Below are 21,273 nucleotides of genomic sequence, written 5' to 3'. Positions count from 1 at the left end.
CCATGCTGTACTGTGTGATGTACCAGTTGCCACAGCCAATTGTCTTGTACTGATACCTGGATCGTCGTCGGCACAGTGTAAAATGTCTTCTTCGAGGTTCGGCGTACGAACAATTCTTGGTCTTCCTCGATCACCAGTCTGTGGTGCAACGGTTCCTGTCTCAGCAACGCGACAATACACAGCAACAAAGGTTTGATGATTCGGTTGTCTTCGGTCTGGAAACGCCATCTGATACAGCCGTACAGCCTCGCGTCCATTACCATTCGCGCGACCATACATAAAAATGATGTCAGCCTGCTCACGAAATGAATATCGTCCTGCCATGGTTGAACGAAACACGTTAACTCACTCCACGTTCACAATTGCAACGTTGAAGACAGACTAATGACAAATGACACATGTAAACAAGACTCCATGGCAACACTTCGCCATCTGCAGTCCATTTCTGATACAACGAGTCACAGCCTTCTATGAATGAGTGCATAAAGAAATGAAGTTTTGAGGTTGGACCTCGAAGGCCGTTGAACGCAAACTTTTAGTAATAAATGAATAACGGGGAAACAAAGGATTATGGGACATAAGTTCATATGAACTTTTTTCCTTCTTTTGGTGTAAGGAACCCATGCCTGAAGTTTGTACACGTATTTTTGATACACCCTGTATATTATACTTAATCACAGATTTGTTTTGTTATATATTTTGCATATACTACAATGTATTATTTAAAATTATATACGTTAATTATATTTATGTTTCGGTCCGCACGCCATAAAGAACATTGTACAGCTCTTAAGTTTACCAATGTCCGCAGTACTCCGTAGAAAGACAGCGTTCGTACCTCGTCTCGCACATGGACCATTGCTGTGTCTAATTGTGGAGTTCCACTGTACATCTTTTCTAAATAGAGTTTGTCTATTGGGAAATATAGTTATTGGGGAAAATGTTTTGGGAAAAGTATGGGATAATCATAATTTCAGTTAGGCATCATTTAAAAAAACGTGTATAACCAGCGCCGCGCTGTAATATTTTTGCATACCATGGCTTTAGTTCGTGCTTGTGCCACACCTGGGCGTAATTGGCTGGGAGTTTTATGTTGAGACAAATGGCTGCCAACACCGTGTGACAAAAGGAACCAAAGGTTGCTTAGCAACCAGGCTAATGAGTTGGGGGTCTCTCTGGTAAACAACAATGTAACAAACAAGTGAGCATCGAGAAGTGTTGTCCGTTGCAGCAGACGCTTTAATGAGGTGAGGTTAGGGACGCTTCGGTCCCCAGCCGAACAGAGAAAACAAGAGATAAACGGCTCTGCAACATGACGTAACTTGTACATGATTATCAGCTGTATTCAAATGCGAACAATTGAGGTTCAATTACTAACTTTGATTAATGATTCTGGAAGTTTCAAAACAATGATGTTAGTTACCTGGTCTGTAGTAATATTTCGATTTCCTCATTATTACGAGTATTTTGTGTATTTTCCAAAATGTGTAAGACACAATTTAAAGCACAAAATTATTAAATTTTACTTATTTTCAGAAGGAAATTTTGAGCAATATGCGTTTTTCTGTAAGTATGCTAGTGTCTATGTTACTTACTTACTTACTAGCTTTTAAGGAACCCGGAGGTTCATTGCCGCCCTCACATAAGCCTGACATTGGTCCCTATCCTGAGCAAGATTAATCCAGTCCCTATCAACATATCCCACCTCCCTCAAATTCATTTTAATATTATCTTTCCATCTACGTCTCGGCCTCCCCAAAGGTCTTTTCCCCTCTGGCCTCCAAACTAACACTCTATATGCACTTCTGGATTCGCCCATACGTGCTACATGCCCTGCCCATCTCAAACGTATGGATTTTATGATCCTAATTATGTCAGGTGAAGGATACAATGCGTGCAGCTCTGTGTTGTGTAACTTTCTCCATTCTCCTGTAACTTCATCCCTCTCAGGCCAAATATTTTCCTAAGCACCTTATTCTCAAACATCCTTAACCTATGTTCCTCTCTGAAAGTGAGAGTCCAAGTTTCACAACCATATAGAACAACCGGTAATATAACTGTTTTCTAAATTCTAACTTTCAGATTTTTTGACAACAGACTGGATGATAAAAGCTTCTCAACCGAATAATAACCAGGCATTTCCCATATTTATTCTATGTTTAATTTCCTCCCGAGTATCATTTATATTTGTTACTGTTGCTCCAAATATTTGAATTTTTCCACCTCTTAGAAGGATAAATCTTCCAACTTTTATAGTCCCATTTCATACAATATTCTGATCACGAGACATAATCATATACTTAGTATTTTCAGGATTTACTTTCAACCCTATCCCTTTACTTCCTTCAACTAGAATTTCCTCGTTTTCTCTAATCGTTTGTGGATTTTCTCCTAACATATTCACGTCATCCTCATAGACAAGAAGCTGATGTAACCCGTTCAATTCCAAACCCTCTGTGTTATCCTGAACTTTCCTAATGGCAGTGTCTATGTTAGGTTAGTTTAATTTTTTTTTGGTTGGAAGTCAGTTACTAATCACTTTCCAGCTATTGCAAGGAGTAGCCCTATGTCATGCTTTCAATATAGCCTACAATAGCTACAATAATGTAAGGAGTCGTAGCCTATTTTATTATATTTCTTCATTGTATCAACATGACAATGTTTAATGGTTGAGTTGTTTGGACTTTTTCCATTGTTAATTTAAAAAAATTGTAGCACAACGCTTCGAAGAATGGATCTTCGTCGTCAGGTGAAAACCTACAGCAGCCGTAGCGAAAATGTGACTCACGAGCACATTGTAGCTCGCAATGATAATTGTGCATTTCTCTTGCTTTCTACCTCCCACAACCCCCACCCTCTCACTCACTAGAGTCAAATTCCGTTCCATTTGTATTTGAAGAGTCCACTGCAAGAATGATGGATGTCATTTGGAATACAATTTGCAGTAGAAGCGATTGAAAGTTTGAAATGCTTAGCGCTCAAAGCTTAACTGTGATTTTTCGATCATTACTGGACAATGACTATCAGTGTTAATGCCATATAACTCTGTATGTACATTCTATATGTCTTAAGCTATGCATTGACAGTCTTGGTTCATTTTCGTCAAGAAAGTGACATCCATCATTCTTGCAGTGGACTCTTCATTTGTCTGACTTGCGAGTGGCGAATCGTCGCAATTTCTCTCTCGAAGCCATGTACCTCTATAAAAACGAAAGTTTCAAGTAGGATGGGAGGACCTATTTTTTTGCTGCCAATATGATTAGAATATTAAATGTATTATTTGTTCACAAGTATTACGAGGAAAACAGTTGTATAACATAAAACGGCATTATACTACATGTCACTCATTACACATTAAACGGTTAAGTGTTTATTATTATTATTATTATTGTTATTATTATTATTATTATTATTATTATTATTATTATTATCATCATCTCTGTACGTCGATCCTTTTTCAGCAGATATACGAGTAATGTGGTTAGATCTTCAATTTAAACTCACAGATTTACAGTGTGATATTAAATGAAAGCTAGATATAAGGACTTGACAAATGTTGTACTTTTCAAATCTTTGCCAAAAAATAAATATCCGAAGCTTCGTTTTTTCGCTTGCTCTGTTGAAGCCATGTTCGCTAAAACTTACGTTTGTGAAAAGTTATTTTCAACAATGAAAAGAGTAAAAACCAAATTTAGATCACGACTGACACACAAATACCTTCGTGATCAACTACGACTGGCAGTAAGTGACATAATTCCTGATTTGGAAACTCTGTCGCAGAAACATTCTGAAGAGAGTTCATTTTAGGTTGTGATAATATGTCCTTTGTTTTCTTGTTCATTTCTTTCTTCGTTAAACGTACTAAACATTAGTTTGTAACCTTATACTCTATAAAATTATATTTAAGTGCTTGACGTAAGGAAAATGAAAATCCGTTAATAAGTCAGACACTTGCTTCACTTCCCCTTCGAGTGTCCGCCTCCCTCCATAGGTGCTATGCACGTTGCAGGTTACACAGTGGCTCGGCGCACGATTACATTTTCGCCACGGCTGAGCTAGCCTATGTAAATGACCGACGACCGTCAGGTCGGTGCGAAATATAAAGACGTGACATACGATGTCATAAGCTGTTGTAAAATGAAATATAGAGAATGAAAAGAAGAATAAAAAGAAGAATTACAACGACAAACTGAGAGTTTAGAGAAATACCTTAAGAACGTAAGGTGCCCAGATGACCCAGATATGAGTGCAGCCATCTCAGATCACCACTCAAATATAAAGCACTATTGTACTCCACGCGACCATAGGAGGGTACCGTTACAGAAGAATTATTAAAATTAAATGCATAAAATAAATAAATATCTCTAGTAGCAGTGATTCATTTAAGGGGACTTTCAACAACACATGTTTTTCAGGCACATAATTCAATATGGCTGGGAAATCCAAGCTTCACTTCCCTTGTGCATAGCTTTAAAATGATAAAAATTGTAACAAATCATTATAAGTTGTAATCGTTTCAAGGACAGAGAAAAGTTCGTAATAACTAGAGATTGTGTTATTAGTTTATTAAGTCAGAAAAATTAACTACAGTACATAATAAACCATAGTAATGCCGCACTTCGATTATTGTGACGTTTTCTTAAGTGACCTAAGTTCTGAACTCTCAGTCAAGTTACAGCGAGCTCAGAATATGTGCGTCAGATACGTGTGCAACATCCGACGATATGATCACATATCACCGTCCTTCGCAAGTCTTTCGTGGCTCCGACTTAAAGAACGCAGAACTTTACACTCTTTGTCTTTACTCTTTCGAATTCTGTACTCTGCAACACCAAATTACCTTTCGTCTCGTTTCTCTTATCTATACTCTAACCACGACGTAAATACCAGATCACTTATCTGTGGCACGCTAAATATACCTCTTCATAGAACATCTTGTTATTCCTCATCTTTTACAATATCCACCTCGCGTCAATGGAATTCCTTGTCACAAAGTATTAGGGGCTGTAAGACAGCAAACACCTTTAAGAACAGCTTAAAAGATAACCTTATTAGCATTTCACTCCAATCATACTGATTTAAACTATCACTGACTACACTGTTACTTTTTTCTTTAGACATCATCCTGATAGTGCTGTATTTTCAAAATTGTCTCATAATAATCTCTTTCTATTATCTAATATCATTTGAAATATATTACCATTCTATGTATTTTAGTTTAATTCTGCTACACAGTTTATTTCAGTGTTTAATTAATAGTTCATAGTATTTTGTTGTTTAATTCGTAAATAACTCTTGTATACAAGTAACTCTCATCTAAATCAAATTGTTGAATTCTTTGTAAGTTCATGCATATGTATATACACTTTTTGCTGGTTGAGTGGAAGAGAAGGCCTTACGGCCTTAAATCTGCCAGCTAAAATAAATCATTATTATTATTATTATATTATTAATTCTGACGACATGTGACCAGATGTTATCGTCAACTTGTCAACCGCAGCAAAATGTGGGATATGATTATGATGGGAAATGACTTTTTAATAGTGTTGTTCCCTTTAGTCATAATAATGTGATTTGCATGAAAACGTTTAGCCTTATTGAATTGAATAGGCCATTTTAAGGTTATAATAGACATATATTACTAAGCAATAAAACGTATTTGAGAGCAAACGGAAGGAAGCAATTTATATCTCACAACGGAAGAACGACATGCTTATGAGCTGGTGCAATGCAATTGACACTTGACTGTGCAGATACATTTCACATGACGAGCTGGGGTTTTATTACCTCGTTTGAATAGGACATAAACGTGTCACTGAATTTCAACCGTCGAATTACAACATGGAGCTTGTTTTTATTTTGATAATACGGTAAATAATGATCGTTGCCAACTCATCATCAATAGTGGTAGGTTTTATTCTATTTTTCAGATTTGTTTTAGTGTTATTTATTTAAAATTTACGAACAATGACTAAATCTATATATATATATATATATATATATATATATATATATATAATTTGAACTGGTAATGGAAATTACGGGAAAACGGCTGAACTGATTTTAATGAATGACCCGTCATTTTGAAGCTTGGCATCCAAGGATTTTCAGAAAAATAGTAACTTTCAGTGAAGCGTTAGTTTTCCTACATAATTTTCCTATTTTCCAAAATCCATCTTTCGTCAGTTTTGAGAACTAATGTCATTTCAGAATAAAACAAAACACACACAACAATAAACAATATTACACATAGGCCATGACCTGCAGGATTACTGATATATTTAGAGTTTAGATTCTCTGATATCATAATGCCAATATGTCGATCTTCATTTGTGTGATTTTTTGATACTTACTTACTTACTGGTTTTAAGGAACCCGGAGTTTCATTGCCGCCCTCACATAAGCCCGCCATTGGTCCCTATCCTGAGCAAGATTAATCCAGTCTCTACCATCATATCCCATCTCCCTCAAATCCATTTTAATATTATCTTCCCATCTACATCTCGGCCTCCCCAAAGGCCTTTTTTCCGCCGGCTGCCAACTAACACTCTATATGCATTTCTGGATTCGCCCAAACGTGCCACCTGCCCTGCCCATCTCAAACGTCTGGATTTAATGTTCCTAATTATGTCAGGTGAAGAATACAATGCGTGCAGCTCTGCGTTGTGTAACTTTCTCCATTCTCCTGTAACTTTATCCCTCTTAGCCCTAAATATTTTCCTAAGAACCTTATTCTCAAACACCCTTAATCTCTGTTCCTCTCTCAAAGTGAGAGTCCAAGTTTCACAACCACACAGAACAACCGGTAATATAACTGATTTATAAATTCTAACTTTCAGATTTTTTGACAGCAGACTAGATGACAAAAGCTTCTCAACCGAATAATAACAGGCATTTCCCATATTTATTCTGCATTTAATTTCCTCCCGAGTGTCATTTATATTTGTTACTGTTGCTCCGAGATATTTGAATTTTTCCACCTCTTCGAAGGATAAATCTCCAATTTTTATAGTTCCATTTCGTACAATATTCTGGGCACGAGACATAATCATATACTTAGTCTTTTCGGGATTTACTTCCAACCCTATCGCTTTACTTGCTTCAAGTAGAATTTCCGTGTTTTCCCTAATCGTTTGTGGATTTTCTGCTAACATATTCACGTCATCCGCATAGGCAAGAAGCTGATGTAACCCGTTCAATTCTAAACCCTCTCTGTTATCCTGAACTTTCCTAATGGCATATTCTAGAGCGAAGTTAAAAAGTAGAGGTGACAATGCATCTCCCTGCTTTAGCCCGCAGTGAATTGGAAAAGCATGAGATAGAAACTGGCCTATACGGACTCTGCTGTAAGTTTCACTAAGACACATTTTAATTAATCGAACTAGTTTCTTGGGAATACCAAATTCAATAAGAATATTATATAAAACTTCTCTCTTAACCGAGTCGTACGCCTTTTTGAAATCTATGAATAACTGATGTACTGTACCCTTATACTCCCATTTTTTTTATCCAATATCTGTCGAATACAAAAAAATCTGATCAGTAGTCGATCTATTACGCCTAAAACCACACTGATGATCCCCAATAATTTCATCTACATATGGAGTTAATCTTCTCAAAAGGATATTGGACAAAATTTTTTTGATAACGTATAAAAATGATTTACAGGTCTGATTCTCTGGTCTGTAGTTTTCCGAGTACAGCTGTGTATTGGATATTAAGAACTACAAAACTTAAGAATATTTGATGAGATTATTAGCATTAAAAATGGAGATACACCAGCACAGATGGGATAATGTGCAGCGAGAGGTCAGACGGCGTGCTGAAGCGTGTGTTCGTGTGAGAGGGGGACATCTGCTCCAGACAACTGACAATTAGCCTACCTTCTCTCAAGCAGAAGGTCCAGTAGGTGCGTAATCAAATGGAGATAGATACGATACGTCAGGCATGTCAAAAATCAGACGCTGTTGCCCGTGTGCACCATTCTCGATTAAAATTTGACGATGGTTAAGTCGGCACTTGATCATCTTCAACGCCAATTTGCGGAGTATCAATCTCGATCAAAGTTAAACAAGCGAGTTGATGATGATCAAACTTGATCACGGGTGTGGGACCGATTATCTTGAATTGAACATGGTCAAGTCGAGAAAACCAAAATGGCGGCACGATTTGACGTGCTTGATGGAATTGAAGATTAAATGATGTATCTTGAACACGCAAATCACTGCGGAAGTAACAGAATTGGTGTTATTGTAGAAAGAGTAAGTTTGTAGATGAATAATAAAAATGTTTTTTTTCCTCAAAATAGACTAATGTTTTATATATGTTTCTGCTTTGGAAGATCGGGACTTTACTTGAGGACAAAATAGTATTTAGGCCTAACTATCCAATTTTGTTAACATAGTAATAAAGTAGTTATTCTATGCCGGTAATAATCCTAAAACTAAATGACCATTTTGTAGAATGCGAGATTATCACTTATTAGCTATAGATTTGCCGTTTGAAACTATTAGGACCTACATGACGTTCTGGACAATTAGGCTATTTATGCTCGAATTACGAGAAATTACATGGATACCTTCCTTTCCCTCTTACTCCAAAATTCCAACCTTGTGAACATAAAATAAATGGATAAATTTCAGAACAAGGATACTTTCCTTTCCCTCTTACTCCAAAATTCCAACCTTGTGCACACAAAATAAATTGGCACTAAAAACTTCCTTTTCGTATGCATGACGATGCGTATTCGACATACGCAGACGAATTGCTTTTTTTTATTTTAAAATAATTGTTAGCGAGGTATCCGTATACTGAAATTTTCCCAAATAAATTATTGGCACTGAAATGTATATTTTCGTAAGGATGATTATGGGCATTCGACAAACACATACAAATCTGCTCCTTTTGGTAGCCTATTTCAAGATAATTGTCAGTGAGGTATCCGTATACTGAAATTTCCCCAATTATCAATAATATGAAATAACCACTGTATAAATTACGTTACAAATTATGTGGAATTATGTAAACACGTATAACTCATGTTGAATTTTGAGGTTAAATCCAACCAGGTAGCCTGCTTTTCTCTTAGAGAACTTCCGTCAGTAGGCGTACTTTTATTCTCTAATATGGATGCAGAATTGCTGACGAGTTCTAAAAGAATTCCCACTTCGAACTGTGAGAAGTTGGGTGCTCTTTTCTTTTTTTTTTTTCTTCCATGATTATTGAAACTTGTTATTTGAAAACTGCGAGGATGTTTGAAACAGTCCGACAAACAAAAACGAAGCGATAAAATTGACAGAGTGCGTTCTTTCGCTGTTTTATACGCGGTAACCTAGCGCTAAGATGATTCTTCTCAAGTGAGCGTACCGTCAGCTGACGGTACTGGGTTGATCGAGGGAAAATGTCGGTGCACCGCATCTGTAACTTGATCGTTGTCAAGAATTAACCATGTTTCCATGATTGCTCATAAACGGGCTAGTTGATCCAGAATGGTGCACACGGCCATGAAAGTGCAGTGTATGTGCGCGGAACGCCGTTCTGCGCAGATTGCGTCATTCACGTGTTGCTCTTACCAGTTCTTAGCGGGAGGGATGTACAAGAATCTATTCTGCGCTTCTAGTGTTCAATTAAATTGACATTTGGACATTTTAAACATACTTAGCAGAAGGAAAAACACAATTATTGTCAGTGTCTATATTTGACAATAATTGTAACACAAGAAACAATAGACTTATTCAGTTAAAATTCACAATGCAGTCGTTTGTAAAGAATAATTTATTTACATGATTTGTATACAGTATTTGAAGAAAATATAAATATTGCAGTAATTTCGAAACAACAAAAAACGAACACAATATTTCATTTTACGTAGTAGATAATGATTTGACTTCGTTGAATTGCCACACGCAGCATGCAATCAGGTTGCCGATGTACGGTAGTATAGAGGAGGTGAGCGACCGCCCGGTCTCGTAGTATAAGCTGTTCATGTTAAGAGTTGTGACCGGTCCAAATAGATACAGCAGCTACAACTAATGTATACCTATGTAAACACTTATTTTTGCATTACTGTGGTTGGAATAGTCAAAGCTTAACATCTGTTCAGTGCAGACAAGAATTCAATCAAACATACTACAATGAGAGTGTTGCTGTTCCAAATAATTGCCCCTGGAATATCCTTACTCCCGCAGCCAGTCTTGACCCGTTGGGGAACGTGGTTGGATGCTGTTAATTATTATGCAGAATATTACGGCAAAATAATGGAGGTAATTGATGCATTGGATAGGATAGACAGTTCCGCTGTTGCAGCTGTAAAATCATTGCCTTCTGAACAGCTATTGGAAGATATTCTGTTCATTGATTCTAATTTTAAAATCTTGTCCAAAAGCATCATCCTGTTAGAATCGTCTAAACTACAACTCTCAGAAGCCCTTAATGTAGTAGATAAAGTATCACAAACCGTTATCCAAAATAACAATTCACTAATTTCAGAAAAAATAAAATGTAAGTTGAGAAACAATAATGCTAAAAATTTTGCCTTTTCACAACTTCGTATTACAAATGATGTACCATCAGATTACGACAAGACATCTTAAGTTGGTGTACTAAAAAGTAGTGACTTTCCGTTCTTCAAATATGTACGTATTACATCGTGTGATGTTGAACGTACATTTTCCCAAAATAAAAACTGTTTAAGTGACCATCGGAGGAGGTTACTTTGCAGTCGCTCAAAATGTACGTAACTCTTCACTGCAATGCACATATTCAAGGATGATGTGAGTATCTTACATTAAATTTTAAGAGTTAATATATATCAGTATAAAATAATTGTATATTTACATGTTTAGACATTTCCTACTTCAGTGATCATTCATTATATTTCTTGAATGCAGGATACAGATTTTATTGTAACCGCAGTATATTGCTCAGTGTTTACATCAGAGGCATAGTTCATTCTTTGCACGCCCCTTTCTCATACAGTCTATACCGCGTGCGCAGTAAACCTTACGATTCTCGTGGCAATTCCACGAAGTCTAGTAATGATTATTTCAAAGTAATACTCTTTCATTGTTCCTCAAGCATTATTGGGACCACTGGTGCACAAATGCTAAGAAAGAAAATGTTTTACTCTCAATTACATGCAATAGGACATTGTGAGGCTTTTACACTGGAATCATTTCCTTTCTGTATATTAATATAAATTCACGTCATTATTAATAAATTGGATAAATTAAGCTTGAATTTAAATTTATATATAGTTTATTTGGAAAACATTGAGAGCAAATATTAGCAAGTTGGGAGCGTTACTGAATTGAGTTAAAAGAGTACTTCACAAGCTGTGAAGCGAGGACATTTTCTTTATGTCAGGTTTAAAGATTTATTAACGTAAGTATATTAAGATAATATAGTAACGTGAGGTGGGAAATTGGCCATTATGTATTATTTTTCCAGAAAATTGTTCCGCCTTACAAATAGTTGCTTTCTTCCTTCCCTTACAACCTCAAGACCTTCACATGTATTCCTGACTATATTCTCATCACTTATCAGCTTATCAAATAAAAGTTGTAAGTCGTCTACCATTGATGGCTGTGTTAGTACAGACGCCAAAACAACATCATTGTCATGTTTGTCTTGCGGTGAGAATACTAATTAAGAAATAAGAGCAGGCGAATATCATATTTTGAGAACTTTACTAATATGATTTAAATTCTCACATCACTATTAGGTCCACATGATATGATGAAAGTCTTTCATTTTAAAATGATTACTGTTGGCTGAGGAAAACATCATAACAGTTATGTTATATGATTCGTGATTTCTCTTCCTCGTTATATCTGTGGACTCCTCACTTTATTTTCCATAACGCATTCACAAACACAGCTCAATGAGCACCCATACTGATCTGTGTTATTGAAACAAAAGCTGATCTGCTGCTGTAGGTACTGTACAGCCCTGTCGCGTTCCCCTCCAAGCCGATTCACTCCCTCCAGGTAGGGGAATAGGAACTGCACGTTGCACAGAGACCAGTGCACAATGTGCAGGGTTTTGACATGCCTGCAATACGTGATATTCGTGTAACTTGGAAACGGGGATGAATAGGCCTATTGAAAAAGTGCATTAGGATTTTTTGTTGCAAATAAGATCCTGAATCACCTCCTTAAGGATTGACCTGACCTTATGATACACCCTGTGTATTGAATGCAATTTCAAGATGGAACCGAATAAAGGTGTGGTCTGAATGTGTTAAGGTTTACTGCTTAAAAATAATTTATTCAGGCTTTCGTTACCTTTAACTCTGAAAAACACTTTTATATATTGTTCATGAGGATGTTCTCTTAAGAGGAAAGGACAGTATTTTTTGGTGAAAAATGAGTAAATTAAAAAAAATTCTTTAAAATACCCTGTGATATGTGTGGAATACATTGTATAACATTTTGTGGGTATTTGTGCCCTTACCGGATGTCGAGAAGCCATTTTTAAACTTCCTGCGCTCTGGATTTTTAAATCACACCGCTCTTCGATTGTTATTTCCGGAACTTCTTCTTTTTTTTTTTTTTTCCAAAAAATTCTTTAAAATACGCTGTGATATGTGTGCAATACATTGTGTAACGTTTTGTGGCTATTTGTGCCCTTATCGGATATTGGGACGCCATTTTTAAACTTCCTGCGCACTGGACTTTTAAATTGCACCCGCCCCTCCCCCCTTGATTGCTGTTTCTGGAACTTACTTTTTTGCTACACTGCCAGGCAAAAATCGATATCATTTCTGAACTATTAAAGATACATGCATGAAATTTAGAACACACATTCTCTAGACTGTTAGGTAACTTTTCTCTGTAACAGAATTTTCCTAATTGACTTCATTTTAAAAATAAGTCTGTCTGTTTGCAAGAAAGAAAATAAAAGAAACGTTATTAAATTTTATTGTTTATTTTACAGATGTAGGGACTTATATCAAAATTCTGTCACAGACATTTTATAGAGCATGCTTTTACGAGTGAATTGTAACACAGTGTTTGAACTTATCTTTAAAAATGGCTTAGATATATCGGTTTTAGTAAAATCCTGCATTGGGTACACTTTTTTTTTTCAAATCTGGCTCACAAATAATTTTTTTCAAAATATTCATATTTGGTTGGGTTGCTATAGCCATGAGCTCTCTACATACAAAAAAAAAAAAAAAAAAATTACACCAAATAGGAAAAAAGTAAAAAAAAAAAATACCTTCCTCTTCCCTTAAACATAGCATAACATTAATAAATATACCGATAATGTAAATTGTAAACAGTTTTAATAATATCCCCCTTTGACAAAACTCTGCTACTTTAAACTAACTGTAAGAATTTCCATGTGTCGGATACCCGCTCCAGTGACATTTTATCCCACTGACAACTCCTGCTAGTCCCACCGGTTGGTCGGCAGGTCGGTCGTCCTTGAGAATTCCGTTCTTCGATTGTCTCTTCCCTCCGAATCTCCGTATATCCCCTCTACCACCTTCGGTAGCACCGGAAATCACCGGAGAGGAGATTAAAGGCTGGTTCACAATAAACCGGAAACGAGAATCGGAACGAAAACGAAAACGGTAAAATTGTTAAAATGTGTACATTTAAATGTGAGCATTCACAATTAACGAAAAGCTTGCCGGAGCCCGGGATCGGGAACGGAGAGTTGGCCAAGTTTCAACTTTGGCGTTCATGTTTCCGATCACAGCCCACTAGATTCATTCTATTGCCATCTAAAAGCTATTTTGTCGTCGTATATTTTGTAGCAAGAAGACCGTGACATAACCTATGCATTATTTTGTTCTGTGCTGTGCATCATTGAGCAAGTTTTATTTGATGAGATTCTAATTTTGAGTGTTGAGGAAAATCCTCACGTTTACGATAAGCGGCGCGCCTGGTATAAAGATGAGAAAATGAAGGAGAATACGTGGCTTTCAATAGCTGCGTCTTTGAACACCGATCGTAAGTGAATCATATTTCATTACTGTATTGGTTGTATTACACACTACATATTCATGCTTCAATTCAATAACTACTGTTGTGTTCATTTTTGTCCTATTACAAATAATTTTTCTTCTCTAATTATTTTACGTTATGGTAGACTTAAATATGTTGTGATAATAAAGATGCATGGGCATATTTATAGTACCGTACCTAATGAAATGTTTCAGTTGAAATTTCGAAGTTGGTTAACCTGTGTTTATGTTGTCTGCCTTGTACTCGTGAGAGAACGCCATTGGTCAATTAAACACAAATAACATCAGAATGCGTAATATCAACTTTACATATCGTTATTGACATACATATCTCGGTTTATTGTGAATTTAAAATTTTCATATTCACGTCCTCTGCTTCTCGTTTTCATTCTGGTTCTCGTTCCCGGTTTATTGTGAACCAGCCTTCATTCGTAATCTCCGATTCCTCCGCCAGTTGTATTCGCTCCGCTGAGCAACACTACCTAGGTGTTGAAGCAACTATAAATAAATATGAAAACACAAATAGCAATGGTTGCATCATTTATTACATAGATACGTCATGTTCTGTTACATAATATGTGACACAAATCTCAAGCTTCTCTGAAGGTGTTCTTAAAACTGTTCCTGACGTCACAGTAAAACAGTAGGGATTGAATCGTGGTGCGAGATGCATCTCAGAAGTTTCGGACCAGTTTCACAACGGTCATCTCCATCTCCAACTGCAAAAATAATAGTCACCTGTACGTGTATCCAACGTAAAATAAATTTTCTTACCATAGGGGAACTAGGCCTAAAATGACATACCTTAAAGAAATCTTGAAAAAAAAAAATGTATTCTTACCAAATTTGTTTTGGTCAATTATATATAAATGATACTACAACATAACACATAGGCCTATATAAAGATCAACAAAAAGTGGAAAATACTGACAATCTTTAAGTTTTATTAATATTTATTAATATTATTAATACTATACACTTGAGCTACATTAGGCATTGCAGCCCGAAACAGCAGAAGCTCGTGCTCGGGCGCAGTTCAGATCAGTTATACAAAATATATCACAAAATTACGAGAGTTCATTGAGCACAATCACATTAATAAATGGTAAAATAATACAGCATGTAATAACAGGGTCTATATACAAATAGAAAATACAGAAGTACATAAATATTAGAGTAACAATTTTAACTCAATTAGCTTAAACAATTAAATAATTAATCTGATTCGTCTCTTAAATCTATGTGTGTTAAGTGTACTTAGCTCAGGGTAAGCTCTAATTAATGTATTATATATTTTGGGTCCAAAATTTCTGCTGTGTTTTAATCCAGCAGTTGTGTGGCATTTGGGAGTATTTAGAAAGAAACTGTAGTTTTGTCTCGTCTGGTATTCATGAGGATCATATTTAAATTTATTGTGGTTTTTATGGAAGTAAATCAGCAATTTTTGTTTATAAATTTGTTCTAGATTTGATACGCCAAATTCCTGAAAAATTAATTTTGTTGAGTACCGGTAATCAAAAGGTTTATATAGACAAATTTTGATAATTCTTTTTTGGAGCAGATTTAAAGGACGGAGAGTCGATTTTGCCATTCCTCCCCAACCTAAAATACCATACTGAATTATTGATTGAAACAGAGCTAAGTACACAGTACGCAGAACAGAAACGGGTAAATAAGAGCGTAGAATGGAAAATTTGTGGATTGTTTTACGCAATCTGTTACACAGAAAGGAGATAAATGAAAGGTATGTTTGAAAATAGACAAACTATGTCGTTTTAGCCAAGTTATAGGATAAAATGACACACTTAAGTTAATTTTTACATTGTTCAAAAAAATTTTTGTTCTCTTAGATACACTTGCACATTCGTTGTGTGCCCATGAGAAACATTTCTTGCACTGTAGCCATGTTTCTTCTGGTTTATATTGGCTGTAAAATTCATTGCGGTACAGACAAGGTGCATCGTTCTCAACATCACCATCGAAGTCACTCTCTTCATCTTGGCACCCATTGCTTAGATCAAACTGAAGCTGTGTTTTTCCTCTGTTTGCTGAACGCCTTTCTTCTACAGCTCTTCTTTCAGCTTCCTTTAATTTTAATTGGTTAATAAAAGAGTTGCTCGATTTGGGATCCTTCACGTGTTCTCTTCCTTCTCGCCACAGATCTAGTGCCAGAGGGAATCGGGGAGATCCCTTGCTGTTTCACATGAGATGAAGGCCTGTTTGTGACGCTTCCACAGCTGGTGCAGTTAGTGGTGATGGCTCTATCATATGTTCTTTTGCATTTCTTGTTGTTGAACTGCTCTTCTGTGTTGCACCCTTTGGCCCGTCTGTAGGGACTGCATTCGTTAGACGTCTATCTGTGGGCGCTGCAGGACTAAATAAGTGATCAGGAAATATGTCCGAATTGAGTGGACAAATTCCTGTTGAAGAAAATCCACCCAATGCATTGGTGATGGTTGCAGCTTTTCCATAGACTTCAGAAAATAAGTCCGCAATTTGAAACTGTGTAATCACCCATCCAGGATGGTTCCTCAGCCACTTTGTAACGGCCTGATCATATGTTATCAAAGGCCCGAAGAAAGAGACATCAAGTGGCTGGAGTCGGTGGGTGCAGTGACGAGGGAAGGCTAACATGACGTGTACTCATTGTTGCCAACTTCTGTGCACTATAGAGCTGTAAATCCAAACTCATCTTACAATGTTTTCCACAAAAGCGCTTTTTGGTGAAGTAGGTGCAAGTAAACTTCAGACTCGCCAAGCCTAGCTCATTCATAAGAGGATAAATCAGAGTAACAAAATTCAGTGCATATAAATATTGAAAATATATTTATTTTAGAAACTTAAGGTTTTATATATTTTAAAGAAATCCCCATCTCACATATTTTAAAATCAGTTAGCTTTACGAAAATTCAGTGGATCAATGAGAGAGATGCCACTATATATTACATAATTTCACAGACGTAATCACTAATCAGCCATTGTAAACAAATTTGACACCAATTTTGCAAATCGCTATCGCCCATAATGTATGGCTTCTTATTTTCAGTCAGAAACATGCACTTGGGTAAAATGACATACTATATAGGTGGTATCACAGTCTACTATATACAGTCGCGAAGCTCAATATGTAGTAAAAATGCAAACATGGGTAGTTGCCCACCACTAGGATCGCTACTATCGCCTCATCATCGCAGATCTCTCTCCTAGTAGACGACAAAATATGTTACACTTTCGTTGTGTTCTTTTGGAAAAATTAACACCTTCCTTCCATTATTGAAATATTAAATGCATAAAGTTAATTTATTATTTTAATGAAGTATATTAAATTCCACCATAAACTCGAAGATACCTGCAAGAAATAGGTTAATATTATTTTTGTTTGTACAAAACGAACTGAAATTTACTATAATAGCTTCACTCATTCAAGATTATAGCGATAATTAACTATGAGACCAATAAATATTAATTTGCATTTCCCTTTACATCAATAATAATGGAAATATGAATTAATGGAGTAACTTGCGTGTACCGGTACTTGTAGTGTAGGCTTACGTAGTTAACAAAGTGGGATGAGGTTAAGCAATAATAATCACACCAGAATTGGAAATAAAACGTGATTAATAAATTTTATTGTAACAGACTTTTTCTACGTCTCTAGTAAAGTAACAAATATAAATAACAACAAAATTAACAGCTATAATTAAAAACATATCCTTTGAAAAAAAAAAGTAGGCGTAAGCAATAATAATCCCACCAGAATTGAATATAAAACGTGATCAATAAATTTCATTAAAACAAACTTAATTTTTCTACGTCTCTAGTAAAATATTATTATTTCAATTATTGTATTTTAGCCATTAACATTTTCATTACAACCAATAACGAACATTTCACAAGCATCAATGTGAAATACGCAACGAGCTAGCACTCTATGGAAATACGACACAGTCCAAAGTCGACCGTGGACAGTCTATTGTTTCTAGTTGCTAACCGCTTGGAACGCTTTATCACGAGATTTGCAAAAAATCACCTCAAGCTTCGCGACTGTATATAGTAGACTGCGGTGGTATGTCATTTTACCCGGAATGAAGAAGAATAAGAAGTAGTGTTAGTACGACCTAACTTCTTTATGAATTTGGATATTGTAATGCTTTTTATATAGGGAAATATTCATGTTTTCAGTCATGAACATTATTTCACTAATATCTGAAGCTTAAAAGGACAAAAGATACATAACATACCTCAACAATATTATATCGTCTTGCACTTTTTCCCTTTAGTTGCATCTGCTTCACCAAAAAGCGCCTTCGCTTGCTAAAACTTGGATGTAACCACTGTTTCCAGCTTCTTTGCACTATAGAGCTGTAAATTCAAACTCAGCTTACAGTTGTAATCTTCATCTTACGATGTTTGGTGACGTATACACGTCCGTTGATGTGACATATTAATAAATTTAAATACTATTATAGTCACAATCATACCATGGTATGAAAGAAAAATTTCACAACCTCGAGCGGGAATCGAGGAGTGGATCAGGACAGCACGTTTGCACATCTCCTTTTTATGTTAGGTTAGGTTCTTTTCAAAAAGTGAAATGACGAGTGAAACGTACAGTTAAAATTACTCTAACCTAACCTAACCTAACTTAACATAAAATGGTTACATTAGGTTAGGTTAGAGTAATTTTAACTGTCCTACGCTTCACTCGTCATTTCAGTTTGAAAAGAACCTAACTTAACATAAAAAGGAGATGTGCAAACGTGCTGTGCTGATCCACTCCTCGGGAATCGAACCTGCGACTTCCTGTTCTCCGGTCAGGCGCTCTACCGCTGAGCTATCGAGTTCGTTTAACGCCAAAGGCTTGGAATTATCCTTTCATACTGGCGACTCTGTTATAGAGTACTGTCCATAGCGTCTGATCTAGTCAGCACTGCATATGGGTTGAAAGAAACTTTACAAATGTAATCTTCATCTTACGATGTTTGGTGACGTATACACGTCCGTTGATGTGACATATTAATGAATTTAAATATTATTATAGTCACAATCATGCCATGGTATGAAAGAACAATTTCACAACCTCCAGCGGGAATCGAACCCGCGTCTTCCCGGTCTCCGATCAGGCGCTCTACCACTGATCTATCGAGTTCGTCTCACGCCAAAGGCTTGGAATTATCCTTTCATACTGGCGACTAGATCAGACGCTATGGACAGTACTCTATGAAAGGATAATTCCAAGCCTTTGGCGTGAGACGAACTCGATAGCTCAGTGGTAGAGCACCTGACCGGAGAATAGGAAGTCGCAGGTTCGATTCCCGCTCGAGATTGTGAAATTTTTCTTTCATACCATGGCATGATTGTGACTATAATAGTATTTAAATTCATCAGCTTACAGTATTTTCAAAAAACACATACGGTCTTACTAATAAAAACTCTATATACACACGTTTAACTGTCTTATACTTATACAATGAGTAGCTCGTTTATACGTCGTGTGTAAATTCCTTACTAATAATCACTACATACGTCGTGTATAACAGTACAACTATTACACAGCTACGTCATAGTTTCGTCATTACTTCGTTACGAAAAGTAATAGAATATCTGAGGTTCTCTATTGCATCCGGTAGAGCGCTCTAGTGTTGCATGTTAAGTATCGATAGTACAACTGGCTCTAATCGATTACCACACTACATTTTGGTCAGAGAGTACAAGCTACAGCAATATTATTCTAATAATTCTATGATCTTTGGTTTGTTCTTCTTTGGTTACAAGGCATCCATCATCATAAAATGACAGTCGATACGAACAGCTGTTAGAGGGGTGGCCATTTTTTCTCTATATACAACGCTTAAACAAGGGGTTTCGTGTATATAACTACTGCAAAGCAATTCCCATTGTATAGTTACAGCCTGTTTATACATCCATAGCTTATTCACGGTTTATTAGTAACGTTTTCTGTCTCAACTCTGCGTAAGTCTCGTATAAAAACTATACACGGTTTATTAGTAAGACTGATAGTATGTAATTTTAGGCTTAACTCCCCCACATTGATGAAGTATGCGTTTCCTTCCAAGGAAAGTCTTCCATGTGCTCACCAGCTAAACGACAAGTATGATACAACTGGACACCAATTTCTTCTTTGTCTCCATTTCTGCGAGCCCATCTTTTACAACCTTCTAAAGTCAACTCCCCATCCAGTAACTGGAAATACAAAAATTTGTGGCTGAAACTAATATATTGAGAGTTATTATTTTTTTTTGTAATTTTATACAGCCAAATATACTCGTATTTTAGTTATTAAAAAAGTAATAATCTTAAGTTACACATATTTTATACTTGGTAGGCCTACTAGAAGCATTCTTGCAAGGCAATCCATCTCGATTTTACTGCCTGATCATTTAAGTGAGCACTTCATCTTAAACTTGAGATAATTATGTGAACAAAATTGCTCAGCCAAATAATCTCAGGGTTTTTCAGGAGAAAAAATTATTCTTATATTAAAATATGCTTGAAGATTAAAGTGCTTTCTTACTTGAAACTCTCTTCTTTCATGATTAAATAATGAATGAGTAAATAAATGAATCATGAATAAAGAAATAATTAAATGAATAATAAAGTAAGTGAAAGAAGAATGAAATTAAGTGAATAATGAAATATGTGAATGAATAATTACAGTAATTAATTAAATAAGTGAATGGATAATTAAAAATACCAATGAATAATTAAATAAATGAATTAATAATTAATAGCTGAATTAAGACTAAAACAGGTGAATAAATAAGAAAATAGGTGGACGAATAAATAAATACGTGAATGAATAATTAAATAAGGGGATGGATAATTAAATAAGTAAACAATTAAATATGTGAATAATTAAATTACTGAGTCAGTGAAGAACCTCGACAGATAATGGAGAAAAAATGGGAGTATAAGGGTACAGTACATCAGTTATTCATAGATTTCAAAAAGGCATATGACTCGGTTAAGAGGGAAGTATTATATGATATTCTTATTGAATTTGGTATTCCCAAGAAACTAGTTCGATTAATTAAAATGTGTCTCAGTGAAACATACAGCAGAGTCCGTATAGGTCAGTTTCTATCTGAACCTTTTCCAATTCACTGCGGGCTAAAGCAGGGAGATGCACTATCACCTTTACTTTTTAACTTCACTCTAGAATATGCCATTAGGAAAGTTCAGGATAACACAGAGGGTTTGGAATTGAACGGGTTACATCAGCTTCTTGTCTATGCAGATGACGTGAATATGTTAGGAGAAAATACACAAACGGTTAG

At 35.9% G+C, this 21,273-nt stretch overlaps 1 long non-coding RNA gene across 1 annotated transcript; it reads right to left on the bottom strand.

Annotated features, from left to right (window-relative positions):
• Positions 1-14,502: 14,502 nt before the first annotated feature.
• Positions 14,503-20,179, bottom strand: LOC138702746 (uncharacterized). The gene is made up of 2 exons (XR_011332893.1): positions 20,074-20,179; positions 14,503-14,694 (listed from the first exon to the last, which is right to left on the bottom strand). It is a non-coding gene; the product is annotated as an uncharacterized lncRNA (long non-coding RNA).
• Between the last annotated feature and the right edge of the window lie 1,094 nt (positions 20,180-21,273).

This window comes from Periplaneta americana, chromosome 7 (assembly GCF_040183065.1).
Source record: "Periplaneta americana isolate PAMFEO1 chromosome 7, P.americana_PAMFEO1_priV1, whole genome shotgun sequence".
NCBI lineage: Eukaryota > Metazoa > Arthropoda > Insecta > Blattodea > Blattidae > Periplaneta > Periplaneta americana.
The sequence above is the reverse complement of the archived record's forward strand: the minus strand, read 5'-3'. Positions and strand labels throughout refer to the sequence as shown.